Source organism: Microcaecilia unicolor, chromosome 5 (genome assembly GCF_901765095.1).
Source record: "Microcaecilia unicolor chromosome 5, aMicUni1.1, whole genome shotgun sequence".
In the NCBI taxonomy this organism is placed as follows: Eukaryota; Metazoa; Chordata; class Amphibia; order Gymnophiona; family Siphonopidae; genus Microcaecilia; species Microcaecilia unicolor.
Window position 1 is genome coordinate 291784715 of NC_044035.1, and position 14710 is coordinate 291799424.

Sequence of the window (14710 nt, forward strand, 5' to 3'; positions counted from 1 at the left end):
AATTGTATTATATTTTCTTTTGTGCTGCATTACAAAGTTTATGTTTATAACCTTAATAACTAATATTTCCATAGCACAGCCACTGAGGGTGTAAAGGTTATAGACATAAGTGGATATGAGTGATTATCCAGAAGGTAGCATGGAACCAGACTATAGCTACAATAAACAGACTCTAGTATTTTCTAGAATTAAATGGAAAGAATATTTGAAGCGGGGGAGTCGGAGAAACTAAACAAATTCTCTGTAACCTTGGAGGATGTAATGGGTCAGTTCAGCAAGCTGAAGAGTAGTAAATCACCGGGACCTGATGGTATTCATCCCAGAGTATTAATAGAACTAAAAAATGAACTTGCGGAGCTACTGTTAGAAATATGCAATCTGTCCCTAAAATCGAGTGTAGTACCGGAAGACTGGAGGGTAGCCAATGTTACTCCGATTTTTAAGAAGGGTTCCAGAGGAGATCCGGGAAATTATAGACCGGTGAGTCTGACGTCGGTGCCGGGCAAGATGGTGGAGGCTATTATTAAGAATAAAATTGCAGAGCATATACAAAAACATGGACTGATGAGACAAAGTCAGCACGGATTTAGTGAAGGGAAGTCTTGCCTCACCAATCTAATGCATTTTTTTGAGGGGGTAAGCAAACATGTGGACAATGGGGAGCCGGTTGATATTGTATATCTGGATTTTCAGAAGGCGTTTGACAAAGTGCCGCACGAAAGACTCCTGAAGAAATTGCAGAGTCATGGAATCGGAGGTAGGGTATTATTATGGATTAAGAACTGGTTGAAAGATAGGAAGCAGAGAGTAGGATTGCGTGGCCAGTATTCTCAGTGGAGGAGGGTAGTTAATGGGGTCCCGCAGGGGTCTGTGCTGGGTCCGTTGCTTTTTAATGTATTTATAAATGACCTAGAGATGGGAGTAACTAGCGAGGTAATTAAATTCGCCGATGACACAAAATTATTCAGGGTCGTCAAGTCGCAGGAGGAATGTGAACGATTACAGGAGGACCTTGCGAGACTGGGAGAATGGGCGTGCAAGTGGCAGATGAAGTTCAATGTTGACAAGTGCAAAGTGATGCATGTGGGTAAGAGGAACCCGAATTATAGCTACGTCTTGCAAGGTTCCACGTTAGGAGTTACGGATCAAGAAAGGGATCTGGGTGTCGTCGTCGATGATACGCTGAAACCTTCTGCTCAGTGTGCTGCTGCGGCTAGGAAAGCGAATAGAATGTTGGGTGTTATTAGGAAGGGTATGGAGTCCAGGTGTGCGGATGTTATAATGCCGTTGTATCGCTCCATGGTGCGACCGCACCTGGAGTATTGTGTTCAGTACTGGTCTCCGTATCTCAAAAAAGATATAGTAGAATTGGAAAAGGTACAGCGAAGGGCGACGAAAATGATAGTGGGGATGGGACGACTTTCCTATGAAGAGAGGCTGAGAAGGCTAGGGCTTTTCAGCTTGGAGAAGAGACGGCTGAGGGGAGATATGATAGAAGTGTATAAAATAATGAGTGGAATGGATCGGGTGGATGTGAAGCGACTGTTCACGCTATCCAAAAATACTAGGACTAGAGGGCATGAGTTGAAGCTACAGTGTGGTAAATTTAAAACGAATCGGAGAAAATTTTTCTTCACCCAACGTGTAATTAGACTCTGGAATTCGTTGCCGGAGAACATGGTACGGGCGGTTAGCTTGACGGAGTTTAAAAAGGGGTTAGATAGATTCCTAAAGGACAAGTCCATAGACCGCTATTAAATGGACTTGGAAAAATTCCGCATTTTTAGGTATAACTTGTCTGGAATGTTTTTACGTTTGGGGAGCGTGCCAGGTGCCCTTGACCTGGATTGGCCACTGTCGGTGACAGGATGCTGGGCTAGATGGACCTTTGGTCTTTCCCAGTATGGCACTACTTATGTACTTATGTACTTATATGGAAGAATGTTCAGCCTTACCAGTCAGCTTTTTTTTTTAATGCAGTCTGCCGGGGTGAAACCTCGTTTTAAAAATCGGCATCATATTGGCCACCCTCAAATCTTCCGGTACTACAGATGATTTTAATGACAGGTTACATATTACTAACAGCAGATCAGCAATTTCATGCTTGAGTTCTTTGAGTACCCTTGGATGCATGCCAAGTCTCAGTACATGTTCCAGGTTCACCAAGATTTCTTTCAGCTCCTCCGCATCATCACCCTTGAAAACCATTTCCGGTACAGGCAGATCTCTTACATCTTCTTCATTCAGTTTCTCCACTATGGCCTTGTCCTCCCTGAGTGCCTCTTTTGCTCCTTCATGATTTAACGGTCCCAAGGACTCACTCGCAGGCTTTCTGCTTCTGATGTACCTGAAAAAGTTGTTGTTGTGAGTTTTAGTCTCTGCAGCAAGTTTCTCTTCATATTCCTTTTTAGCCTTCTTTATTAATGTTTTGCATCTGACTTGCCAGTGCTTATGTTGCAATTAAAAATCCTGATTTTCAGTGCTGGTCACCATCCAAGTACTAGCATTGAGGGGGAAAGTTATCAATGAGTTAAGTCAGGTTGTTTTGCCACACAAGTCGGGTTATTTTAGTGCAGGGTCTCATTGCAACGTGAGCTACTGTTAAGTCAGGTTATTTTAGCAGAGAGTCCATTTTATGCAATGACACCCTGTGCTAAAACTAACCTAACAGATTCTCGTGTTAATGATGTCCCCCCTGAATATTGCTGCTAACAGGATAAATTCCAGCTCTGCCTTTCTCCACCCCAATACTATCCCGGATATTATTATCATGATAATGCCATGGCAAACAGTCTGCAATGATAATTAGAAGCCATATCCAGCTACTGCTGCTAAAAATCAGCAGATAGGCCCAACTAAGACATTCATCCAGATAATAGCCAGGTAAATGGCTTTGAATATTAGGCCCAAAGTCTTCAGTCCTCTATATTCACTGCTTCTCCCTTCCCCTCCTCCACCCTCACAACCCACCCATTATGCCATTCACTTCCAAAAATTCTAAGAGCACACACAAACACAAACACATACCAGGACAGCGTGGTGCATGTCTGCACTGTTTCTGTCACATGCTACCCTCACACGGGGGACAGCATAGTGTAAGTGTCTGCATGTTAGCCCTCCCAATATTGGACATATGCACTGAGGCAACACCATGCGTTAGTATGGACCCCCCATCCCTAAGAGCTAAGTTAGTATTAAGAACCTGCAGGGATAGGACGGAAATCCTCTTTTTTTTTAAAGAATCAAAACTATTAATTGGTATTTAAATCCTTTTATTCTAGAGAAATGCATTTTTCCCAATGTATTAGGAAGGTGTTGTACTCTAATACTCCTTGAACAATGTTGGATGGTATGTCTTATCTAAGAAGATCCAACCAGCACACTCCCATCATTCTTAAGCAACTAAGTTCAAACTAATCTTACTCCAGAACACTGTGTACCCTTTAAAATTTCAAATAAGGTTTTCCAAGTAAAAGAATATCTGAAAGTTTGCCTAATCTATTTTTTTAAAGAGTAAATTGTTACAGTGATCTCTCACAGCACACTGTTCAGTGACATGAAAGCTAATTTTGTTCTTTGCGATACTTATTAGCTTTGTCACTAAGGGATATTGATTTATTTCCAGCAGCAGCTTGGAGTCTTAAAAAGCGAGACAAGAAGTTTTGGCTGAAACATTTCATCTTGATAAGCCTTTCTCCCATCTCACCTCACCTGGTCCCTCCTCTCTTTGACAGAGCCAGAATCTGTCTAATAAGCCCAATCAAATCATTATCCTGTGCTCACCGAGACCTATGACTCTATAAATGAAACACCCTCACACACCACCTTGGAGCAGATGCAACCTGCTTCTCTCTCTCTCTTTCATTGTTTAGGCAGAATGTTTTGAATATCTGAAGGACTTTTTCAAATTATAGCAATTTAAATAACTAAAAATATTAAACTTTTATCTTAGGCACCCCAGCCAGTCAGGTTTTCAGGATATTGTAAGGAGGTTGGAGGGTCTAAGCAGGTCAGGAGGAGGTATGGGGCCAGACTACATTCCCCACAAGGCCCTGAGAGAAGGGATCGGGAGTAGGTCCCAAAACCCGGTATGGCCCCCACGTGGAAGGGAGGGGGAAAAGGACTGGAAAGAGCAGCTGCTATGGCAGACGAGGGCCAGAAGGGGGAGCAGGGATGACAAAGCTCAATTCCCTTGGGTTAGAAATCAGTACAAGATTCCTTCCACCTGGGAGGGGGAGGAGGTCTCCAACCAACAGCCTAGCAGAGAAGCAGAGTTAATGGAATGCTTGGAGGAAGGAGAGTCTGGAGGGACCAGCACACCAGGTTTGGAGGAGCCAGTTGACATGGACTGTAATTGTACTTTGGGGCAGAGTTGCAGGGACTGAAGGCAGTGGGTGGTCACAGGAGTCAATTAGCTGTGTTGTGGGCGGTGTACTGCCATTCTGCAACCACCCAAGCAGAAAGACTTTTAAAACTGAAATGCAGGCTGTTGAACTGGGGGAGAACTTGGATTTAAAGGGAAGTTTTTTTTTTCTTGTTGCTTTGTTTTTGGAAACTGAATGGGACTTTAACCCCCTTGAACTGAGATTTGTGGAGGAGAGGAAATAAATTGTTTGGAACTAAAAGCTGTGTTGTCTGGAAGGACTTTGTTTGTGGACTGCTGAAGGGAGCCTACCACCCCCTGAAGGTTTGCTACCGGGATTACAGATATTACAATATTCACAAGAAATTTTCATGAGAGATATTTGCATGCACTACAGACACAGCCAAACACATTTGATTTAAACTTGGCATTTGATGTAATTGATCATTCTCTTCTAATCACTTGCCTTAAGGTCTTGAGAAGCTAGTCTACAATTCCAAAACTGTATGAGAGTACAGGATTTGCCAGCTTATTAATGATTGAGAGAAATATCTGTTTGTGCATAGCAGTATTGTATACAAAAGGCCAGCTAGTTTGCTAGAATTCTGTTTGCAACCAGCATATCAGTCAAATGTATAAAGCCTTATGTTACTAATCAGAATGTCCGTAAGATAGTGCAGTCAGTGATCTGACCTCTAATGGACTACTGTAATGGCCTTTTTATCGGCATTACAAGTAGCTCATTGAAGGCATTACAAATTGCCCAGAATTCTGTAGCAATGCTAATTATAGGTACTTCATGCTACAATCATATTTCTCCTATTCTTAAATCTCTGCCCTTGTTGCTTATGAAATATTGCATTGAGTTTAAGATATTGCTATTGGTTTTAAATAATTGTCTTACCACTGCTTTGTTCCACTCTGAAACTTTATCAGCCCAGACATTCTCTGGTATCTTCTCAAAAATACCTGCTTGATGTTCCATCTTTTCATCAAGAGTATGTTGAAGAATATAGATCTTATGTTTTCTATATTATTGGTCCAAAGTTGTGGAATGCACTACCCTCTGAGCTTCACTCATAGTTCAAGAAGGACTTTAAGACACACATGTTTCTCCAGGCATATGATTCAATGGATTATTGATATCACTTTTATTTTGAACCAACTGTGACATATATTACTGACTGTTTATTGTGATATTATGTTTATGATGTATTGTCTATATTGTTTTTAATTTTATTATGCATATACACTTCCCTGCTTAGAATTTTATGATAATACAGGCTATAAATACACTTTATTATTATTAGAATCAAAAGATATGACAAGTTGCATAGATTTCCTAATTGATTCTGTTCTTTTTATGTAGTAGATAAAAGCCCATTTACAATCTAAAGTATTGAAAGGTTTTTTCTTTACCAGTGGCATGAGATTTTGGACTGCTTCATCATTAAGGTGGAAAAGTGGGACAGCCTTAGGTAGAAACTTGGGATGCGTCCAAAGTACAACTTTGTGAGGGTGCAGATGAGTATATGGTTCATACATCACTAATGCTTCAGCAACTCTTCTAGCTGTCTCAAGTTAGGAATTTAAGAGGAACCAGTTCTAAAAGGAGACTTCATGAGTGAGGCAAGGACTAGATTTAAGCTCGAAGGCATAGGGGCTTCTGCAATGGAGATTTTACATGAAGTAGGTCTTTCATGAAATGGGCAACTAGCTGTAACTGGGAAGGTTATTCACTGGAACATGGTACACTGACAACACACTGCTATGTGTTCTCATAGAAGAGGTTGAAGACCAAGATGATAGGTACTGGAGAATCATCGCAGGAAATATGTAATGGAATCATGGCCATTTGTAGAGCACCAGAATAAAAATCTCTTCCACTTGAAGCCAAATTTGTGTAAAGTGGAAGGCTTTCAAGCAGCCAACTAAGATATCCTGGATAGGCTGCAGAACACCAAGATTATAAACTACAGAGTGCTCACTTTCCAAGCTGTGAGAGTCAGGAACTTGAAGGTTGGATTAAGAAGTCAGCCCTGCTGCTGAGTGTTCAGTGCTGGAAACTGAAGTAGCTTGCAAGGAGGTAGAACTGTGAGGCTATGTAGGAAAAGGCACCAGTTCTGACAAGTCCAGTAGGTTGCTATGAGAATCATTGCACAACAATTTTTCTGGAACTTATTTAGCATTCTTGGTATGAGGGGAATTGAGAGGTAAACATGAAGGTTTGACCAAGTCTATAGAATTGACAATGACTCTGCTGCAAGAAGTAAAGGAGGGGGAAGAACAAAACAATAAAAAGAAAGCTTCACTGCAAATTGTCCAATTTGAGGTGTTTCACAATCACAATGGCAGGACCACAGAATATCCAGACTGAAGGGCTGTTTGTGAGGTTAAAGCACTCTACTGAACACTTTGTGGCCTGACCCCTTCTTGGCAGACCCCTTTCTTGTTCACATAAACCATCACTACTTAATTGTCTGTCTAAATTAGGACAGAGGAACTGTGCAGTTGATGTGCAGTGTGCTTTCATGTATTGACCACATTGTTTGCAAATGCTAACTTTCTAGAGGACCTCCTCACTCTCAGATTGAGACATCTTTAGTCAGAACTGATGCTACCACAGTGCAAGGGGACACTCACTGTTAGGCTGGGTCGCTGCCAATGTTCCCTGTAAGGACTGGACTGGTGCGTGCAAATTTTTTTGTGTGTGTGAGCGACAAGTTTTATAAACCAACAATTTTTGAGCGCCAATATTAGCAATGCATTTCCATATTTAGCACAAAAAAAACATCACATATAATTATTTACTGTATTGCATATTTAATGTTAAGTACTGAAAAATTAACAGAAGTGATAGCACATTTATTTTTTGTTTAAATCATTTTTATTGGAACTGCAATTACATTAATAACATGTACAACATACACAAATTTCTGTTTGCTGAACCCAACCTGCTATGTTACAGTTACATGTTCCATGTGATTTGCTTTTTTTTTTTTTTTTACTAGTTTTCTTCCCCACCCTTCCCTCCCTCTTCTCTAGCCCCCATGCTCATTCCTGTGTGAACACATTTATTTTTATAAAAAGTTTATTTCTACTCATAATTTCACTGAATATTCAAACAGTTTCTCTTCTGACTTTTTCTGTCTTTCATAAGCTATAAAGTCAAGCAGAAATTAAAAACAGTTTGTCTCATCAAGTTTTCCAAATGTTCGGCATATAAGCGATTTCTTTGTTTTTATATTGTTCATTAGACTAAATCCTCTTTCACAGTCAGCACTTAAGGCCTGGAATGTGCCACAAATGTCCAGAAGTAAAAATAACACCTTGAAAAGATCATTTTGTTTAGTAAATGTATATTTATTTATTTATTTATTTATTGCACTTGTATCCCACATTTTCCCACCTATTTGCAGGCTCAATGTGGCTTACAGAGACCTGTTATGGCATAGCCATCCCAGGGTACATAATACAATTGATGTTATACAGAAGTCAAGGAAGACAAGAGGATCTGGTCAAGCGTTTATAGAGAGATAGATAGGAGTTGTGTCACAGTTAGTTATGGGATCTTCTGGTAAGCCTTGTTAAAGAGGTAGAGGTTTTCAGAGATTTGCGGAAGTTACTTAATCCGTTGATCGATTTCAAGTGAATTGGGAGCGCATTCCACAATTGTGTACTCATGTAGGAAAAGCTGGTCGCATGTGTTAGTTTGTATTTTACTCCTTTACAGCTGGGGAAGTGTAGATTAAGAAATGTTCAGGCAGATCTTTTAGCATTTCTGAGTGGCAGGTCAATGAGGTCCATCATGTACGATGGGGCATTTCTGTATATGATTTTATGAATAATCGTGCAGATCTTGAATGTGGTACGTTCTTTAAGTGGAAGCCAGTGCAGTTTCTTTCTTAGTGGTTTTGCACTTTCATATTTTGTTTTCCCAAAAATTAGCCTAGCTGTGGTATTTTGGGCTGTTTGGAGTTTTTTGATGGTCTGTTCTTTGCAGCCGGTGTAGAGTGTGTTACAGTAGTCCAGGTGGCTTAATACCAATGACTGTATTAGTTGGCGAAAGATGGTCCTTGGGAAGAAAGGTTTAAGTTGTTTTAGCTTCCACATGGAATGGAACATTTTCTTAGTTGTGTTTTTCACGTGGTTATCGAGTGTGAGATTTTGATCTATAGTGACTCCAAGAATTTTCAGAGTATTTGAAACAAGGAGGGGAAAGTTTGGTGTGGTAATGGTAGTAAATTTACTTGTGCTATGTTGGGAGGTTAGTATAAGGCATTGTGTTTTTTCTGCATTAAGTTTTAGCTGAAATGCGTCCGCCCACGAGTGCATGATTTGGAAGCTTTGGTTGACCTCGTTGGTGATTTCCTTCAGATCGTTTTTGAACGGGATGTAGATCGTGACATTGTCTGCATATATGTATGGATTGAGATTTTGGTTGGCTAGTAACTTAGCGAGGGGTATCATCATTAGGTTGAAGAGGGTCGGCGAGAGGGGGGATCCTTGGGGAACTCCACATTCAGGTGTCCATGGGTCTGAAATAGTCGCATTAGCAGTTACTTGGTATGATCTTGTGGTCAGGAATCCTTTGAACCAGTTAAGAACATTTCCTCCTGCTCCAAAGTATTCTAGGATTTGTAAGAGTATTTCGTGGTTGACCATGTCAAAGGCACTGGACATGTCAAATTGTAGGAGAAGTATATTATTGCCGGTTGCGATTGTTTGTTTGAATTTATTCATTAGAGTCATTAATACTGTTTCAATGCTGTGTTCCGTTCAAAATTCTGATTGAGAATTGTGGAGAATTGAGTGTTTGTTTAGGTAGTTTGTGAGTTGTTTTGTCACTACGCCTTCCATGGGTCCTTTTACTAAGGTGTGCTGAAAAATGGCCTTTGGTAGTGTAGTGTAGGCATGGGTTTTGGACGCACACAGATCCATTTTTCAGCACGCCTGCAAAAAATGTGTCTTTATTTATTTTTACCAAAAACGGACGTGCAGCAAAATAAAAATTGGTGTACATTCATTTTGGGTCTAAGACCTTACTGCCAGCCATTTGACTTAGTAGTAAGGTCTCTCGCATTAACCATGTAGTAATCACCTACACACATCAAGACAGAGTTACCGCCCAATTTTCGCTGCGCACCATTAAATAAAATATATTTTCTAGTGAGCATAGCGGGTGCACATAAAAAATGAAATTATCGCACGGGCCATGTGGTAGCCTGGTGGTAACTCCAAATTGGCACACATTGGGCGCACGTAGGCACCTACACAGCTTAGTAAAAGGGCCCCTTTGTTTTTAATTTTTCCTTAAACTGTATTTTGAACTCTGGTCCTGGTTACAATGCATAGTATTTGATGGCAAGCCAATTCATCTGCTCAAGTCTGAATGAAATATTTTCCTGGTTTGCAGGTCTAGAGAAACATTCCTTATCAAAGATAGACCAATCTTTCAATTCTTCGTCTGGAAACAGATTGCTAGAATGGGGCAGGCTTTCCACTGAGTAGATGAACACTAAATCCCACGAGATTAAAGATGCACAAAAAGAAGTGGGAAGTGGACCAATGACTTCTGGACGTCGAGACTATGATGGTGTATAAAAGGGTATACTTTATTGTAGACTCGACACAGTACTGTGTTTCGGCCACAGGCCTGCCTCAGGAGTCTTGGATGAAATAGAATTTGTATGCATGTACAGCTTGAACGATACAAGTAATATATCCAATATATTACCTCTCTCTTCAAAAACATTTTTGAAGAGAGAGGTAATATTTTGCTCTACTATACTTGAGTTTGATGATTATTTAGGGTAAGTTGCTTAATTTCTTTATATAGATGTTAAAAGAATCACATTAATTTGACCAGATGTTTATCGTTGTTAGCAGTGCTTTTTTTGTGCCGGTACGCACCGGTACAGCGTACCGGCACCTTTGTTCTCGGTCCGGGGCTCACCTGCCCACTCCCTGCTGTTTGCACCCGGCCATGATTCCTGCCTTGTAAAACTTTTCTTTTTTACCGAAGTCGCGAACCGGCAGCCTGAAGACTGAAGAAAGCAAACAGCAGGCAGACTTGCCTCATTGCATTGTGTCGCTTAGTTTCCCTGCATTCTCAGCATGTCCCGCCCTCCTCTGATGTCATTTCCTTTCCTCGAGGGCAGAACGCACTGAGAATGCAGGGAAACGAAACGACGCAATGCAAGGAGGCGAGCTTGCCTGCTGTTTGCTTTCTTCAGTCTTCAGGCTGCCGGTTCGCGACTTCAGTAAAAAAGAAAAGTTTTGTAAGGCAGGGAACACAGCCAGGAGCAAACAGAAGGGAGCGGGCAGGGGAGGGTGGGCAAGTGGGGCTGGGGGTGTGTGTGTGGGCAAGTGGGGCTGGGGTGTGTGTGTGGGCAAGTGGGGCTGGGGGGGGGACTGGGCAAATGGGGCTGGGGTTTGAATGATCTCAGGGGCAGGTGGAGGCTGGGGCAAGTCACTGGACATGGAAGGGAGGGGGAGGATAGGGGGCAAAAGAGAATCGCTGGCCATGGAGGGGAGGGGAGGGAGGAGAATCATTCTGGACATGGATTGGATGGGATGGTAGGGCAGGGGAGGGCAGGGGAGAGAGGAGAATGGAGAATTGCTGGACATGGATGGGAGGAGAAGGCAGGGAAGAGAGAATTGCTGGACTTGGATAGGAAGGGATAGGAGAGGAGGACAGGGGAAAGAGGAGAATCGCTGGACATGGAGGGAGGGGCGAGAGGAGAATCATTCTGGACATGGACATGGATTGGTTGGGATGGCAGGGGAGAGAGGAGAATAGAGAATTGCTGGGCAGAGGAGAGAGGAGAATGGAGAATTGCTGGACTTGGATATGAGGGTAGGAGAGAGAGGAGACATGCTGGACATGGATGGAGGGGAGGGAAGATAGGAAGGAGATGCACATGGATGGGATGGCAGGGGAGGAAGGAGAAATGCTAGAAATGGATGGAGAGGAGAACAGAGCAGGAGATAGAGGAGAATTGCTGGACATGGATGGATGGAGGGCTTGGCGGGGAGAGAGGAGAAATGCTGGACATGGAAGAAGAAAGGAGGAAAGTAAAGAAATAAATGGAAAGGAAGCCCTGGAAACGGACTTAAGAAAACAGAGAGCAGCAGAATCAGACACTTGGACCAGTATAGATAGAAAACAGTCACCAGACAACAAAGGTAGAAAAAATCATTTTATTTTCATTTAGTGTTTGGAATTTGTCCAATTTGAGAATTTACATCTGCTGTCTATTTTACACTGGGTATACTGGAGCTGTGCCATCTTAAAGAAATGATTTATAATGAAAAAAAATCACAAGTTATTATTTTTCTCCTATACTAATATATTTTCAATGATGTCTGTTTATATGCGCAATGGCTGGGACAAGGGGTGTGGCTAATGTGGGTGTGGCTATCATAGGGGTGGAGCCATATGTGGTGACCCCGCCCATAATGAGTACCGGCACCTTTTTTTCTACAAAAAAAAGCACTGGTTGTTAGTCACTATGACCGTTCATTACAAACTTAGAGCAACCTACCATCCATTTATTGGATCATCTCACTACTTCTATAACGCATTGGTTTTTAGTCTGTCTTAAATTTGACCTGAATACACACAGAGGGGCATAATCGAACGGCGCCGGTGAAATACATGGCCGGCGATGTATTTTGGCGGCGCCGGCCATCTTTTGTTTCGACAATACGGTTCTGGCCAGCCAAATGCCTTGGATTTGGCTGTGGTTTGAGATGGCTGGCTTCGTTTTTAACCATAATGGAAAGTTATGTCGGCCATCTCAAACCCCGGCCAAATCCAAGGCATTTGGCCATGGGAGGAGCCAGCATTTGTAGTGCACTGGCCCCCCTGACATGCCAGGACACCAACCAGCCACCCTAGGGGTCACTGCGGTGGACTTCAGAAAAGCTCCCACGTGCATAGCTCCCTTACTTTGAGAGCTGAGCCCCCCAAACCCCTCCCAAACCCACTACCCACAAATGTACTGCACCCACTAAAATTGCTCCAGGGACCTGCATACAGCCTCTAGGACTTATTGCTGCTGTATAACTTTGGCACACCAGTTCACACCTGAAGACTAATCTCTCTGAAAAAGTCCTTTCTTGAAATAACCACGTTTAATCACAGTTAACTGCAGATCAGAGGTTGTGCCCCACTGGCAAAGAGTCCCCTGGTACTAAGATTAGCAGTAGGTCAGAGCTGGCACAATGGTGTACAATGCCCTCTTTCAGCACCATTCAAGGTAAGAACTACGTTCTCTAACGTGGGTAACAGAGGAAAGGGAACTAAAACTGGCTTACAAAAATGGCCACTACCGCATGGACTACAACAGGAAACAAAACAAGGCACACTCTGACCTGGTAGGCAGGGGGCAAAAGCACCATGGGAGTAGAGCCCAGTACCCTACACCCAACACAATGCATTGCTAATGTGACTTTGCAGGGCACCTAGCAGAAAAGGTGTCACACTCACCAGAGAGCCGCATCGCAACCAGGGAAAGGCTGTCGGAGGATACAACACATTCTGCTGTCATGGAGGCGGGTACGGCATTTGAGGCTGGCATACAGGCTGGCAAAAAGGTTTTTAGTTTTATTTTTTTAGTTTGGAAGTGGGTTGGTGACCACTGGGGGAGTATGGGGAGGTCATCCCCCATTCCCTCCAGTGGTCATCTGGTCAGTTGGGGCACCTTTTTGAGGCTTGGTTGTGAAAATAAAAGGACCAAGTAAACCCGGCGAAATACTGCTTAACGCCGCTTTTTTTTTTTCCATTATCAGCGAAAGCCGGCCATCTGGTAGCCACGCCCATGCCCGCCCATGTCCCGCCTTCGCTAATCTACCGACACGCCCCCTTGAACCTTCGCTGGCAAAGCGGCGATGCTGTCAAAAAAGCAGTTCCATTATACCGATTTCGCCGCTTTTACGAAATCGCCGGCCATCTCCCGATTTATGTTGGGAAATGGCCAGCGATCACTTTCAAAAATAAGCTGGATAGAGTAAGAAGTGTTGGACACTTTTTGGATATACTACTTGTTGTATCGATCAAGGTGTACAAGCATACAAATTCTTTCTTTTCCATCCAAGACTCCTGAGGCAGGCCTGTGGCCGAAACACAGTACTGTGTCGAGTCTACAATAAAGTAAACCCTTTTATACACCATCATAGTCTCGACGTCCTGAAGTCATTGGTCCACTTCCCAGTTCTGCTAGAATGTCATTAAGTACTGAGATAGCAACATGGTGTTCTGCATTTTGTAATTTATCCAAGCAGTATTTGTGAATAGAATCATTTTTTTTTCAACAATTTTTCAGCAGTATTCCACTAATACATCACAGTTCCTAATTACAGCATTTACTGCGAAATATCTGGATAGCCATCTGAACTCATTTGAGATGATCTACTTTCCAATCAATCCATGCTTTCCCTGAGGTCCATTTGTTAAAAGCTCCTGCTTTCAAGCAAACTTTGCAAATGACACCATCCGTCTACGTGTAGTTAAAAATTTCTCCTATAAGCATGTGCTGTCCAGCGCCATGTGGTAAGTTTATTTTAACAAAACATTTCATCTTAAACCCCAAACACCATTTTTTCGATATAGTACTTGAGCTCACTTCAGCTTTCCACTTTGACATTGTTAGAAAATTGTTAAATATTTCAATATTATTAAATTGCTTATGTAAAGGGTTAAATATAAATTTTTTAAAAATATATAAAAGCTTTTTCTCTACCTTGGGAGATCCCGACGTCTTCTGGCCCATTTGGGGCCCATATCCAGCAGGCATTGGTGGCTAGTGTCAGGAGAAGGGTTCAAGGAGGTTCCGGGGCCACTCCAAGTCTCTTGGGCAGGTTGGGACCCATTTCCATGTGGCAGAGTGGTCCAAATTCTATTTCGGCTGTTTTTGGCCCAATCACTGGTGGCCAGTTGCTAGCAGAGGGCTTCTGAAGGGACAGGGGCTGGGAGCCGAAGAAAATGTGACCAGCTGTGAAGGCACACTGGCCACAAATGAGGAGAGGCAGGCAGCAGTCTGGCAGGAAAATGGCCGGCTTTGGGCCTAGCCTGCTGCGTGGAGAGCTACTGGACATGTGCGAACATTTGCACATGTTCAGTATAACTCCGGAGCTCCGAATAGGCCCAAAGTTGAAGCTGGGGCCTCAATTTTCAGCCTGCCCATCTGGAGCTCCATGGAAAATCGCACTTTTTGGTAATTTTTAAACGGAGCTGTGAAGGGGCAACCGGATCTAATTAAAAGGTGGAGGTGGTCTTCTTCACATGTGGGAGCAAGGTAAGATGCCCCTTGGGTTTTAAATGTTTAAATTTTAATTTTAAAA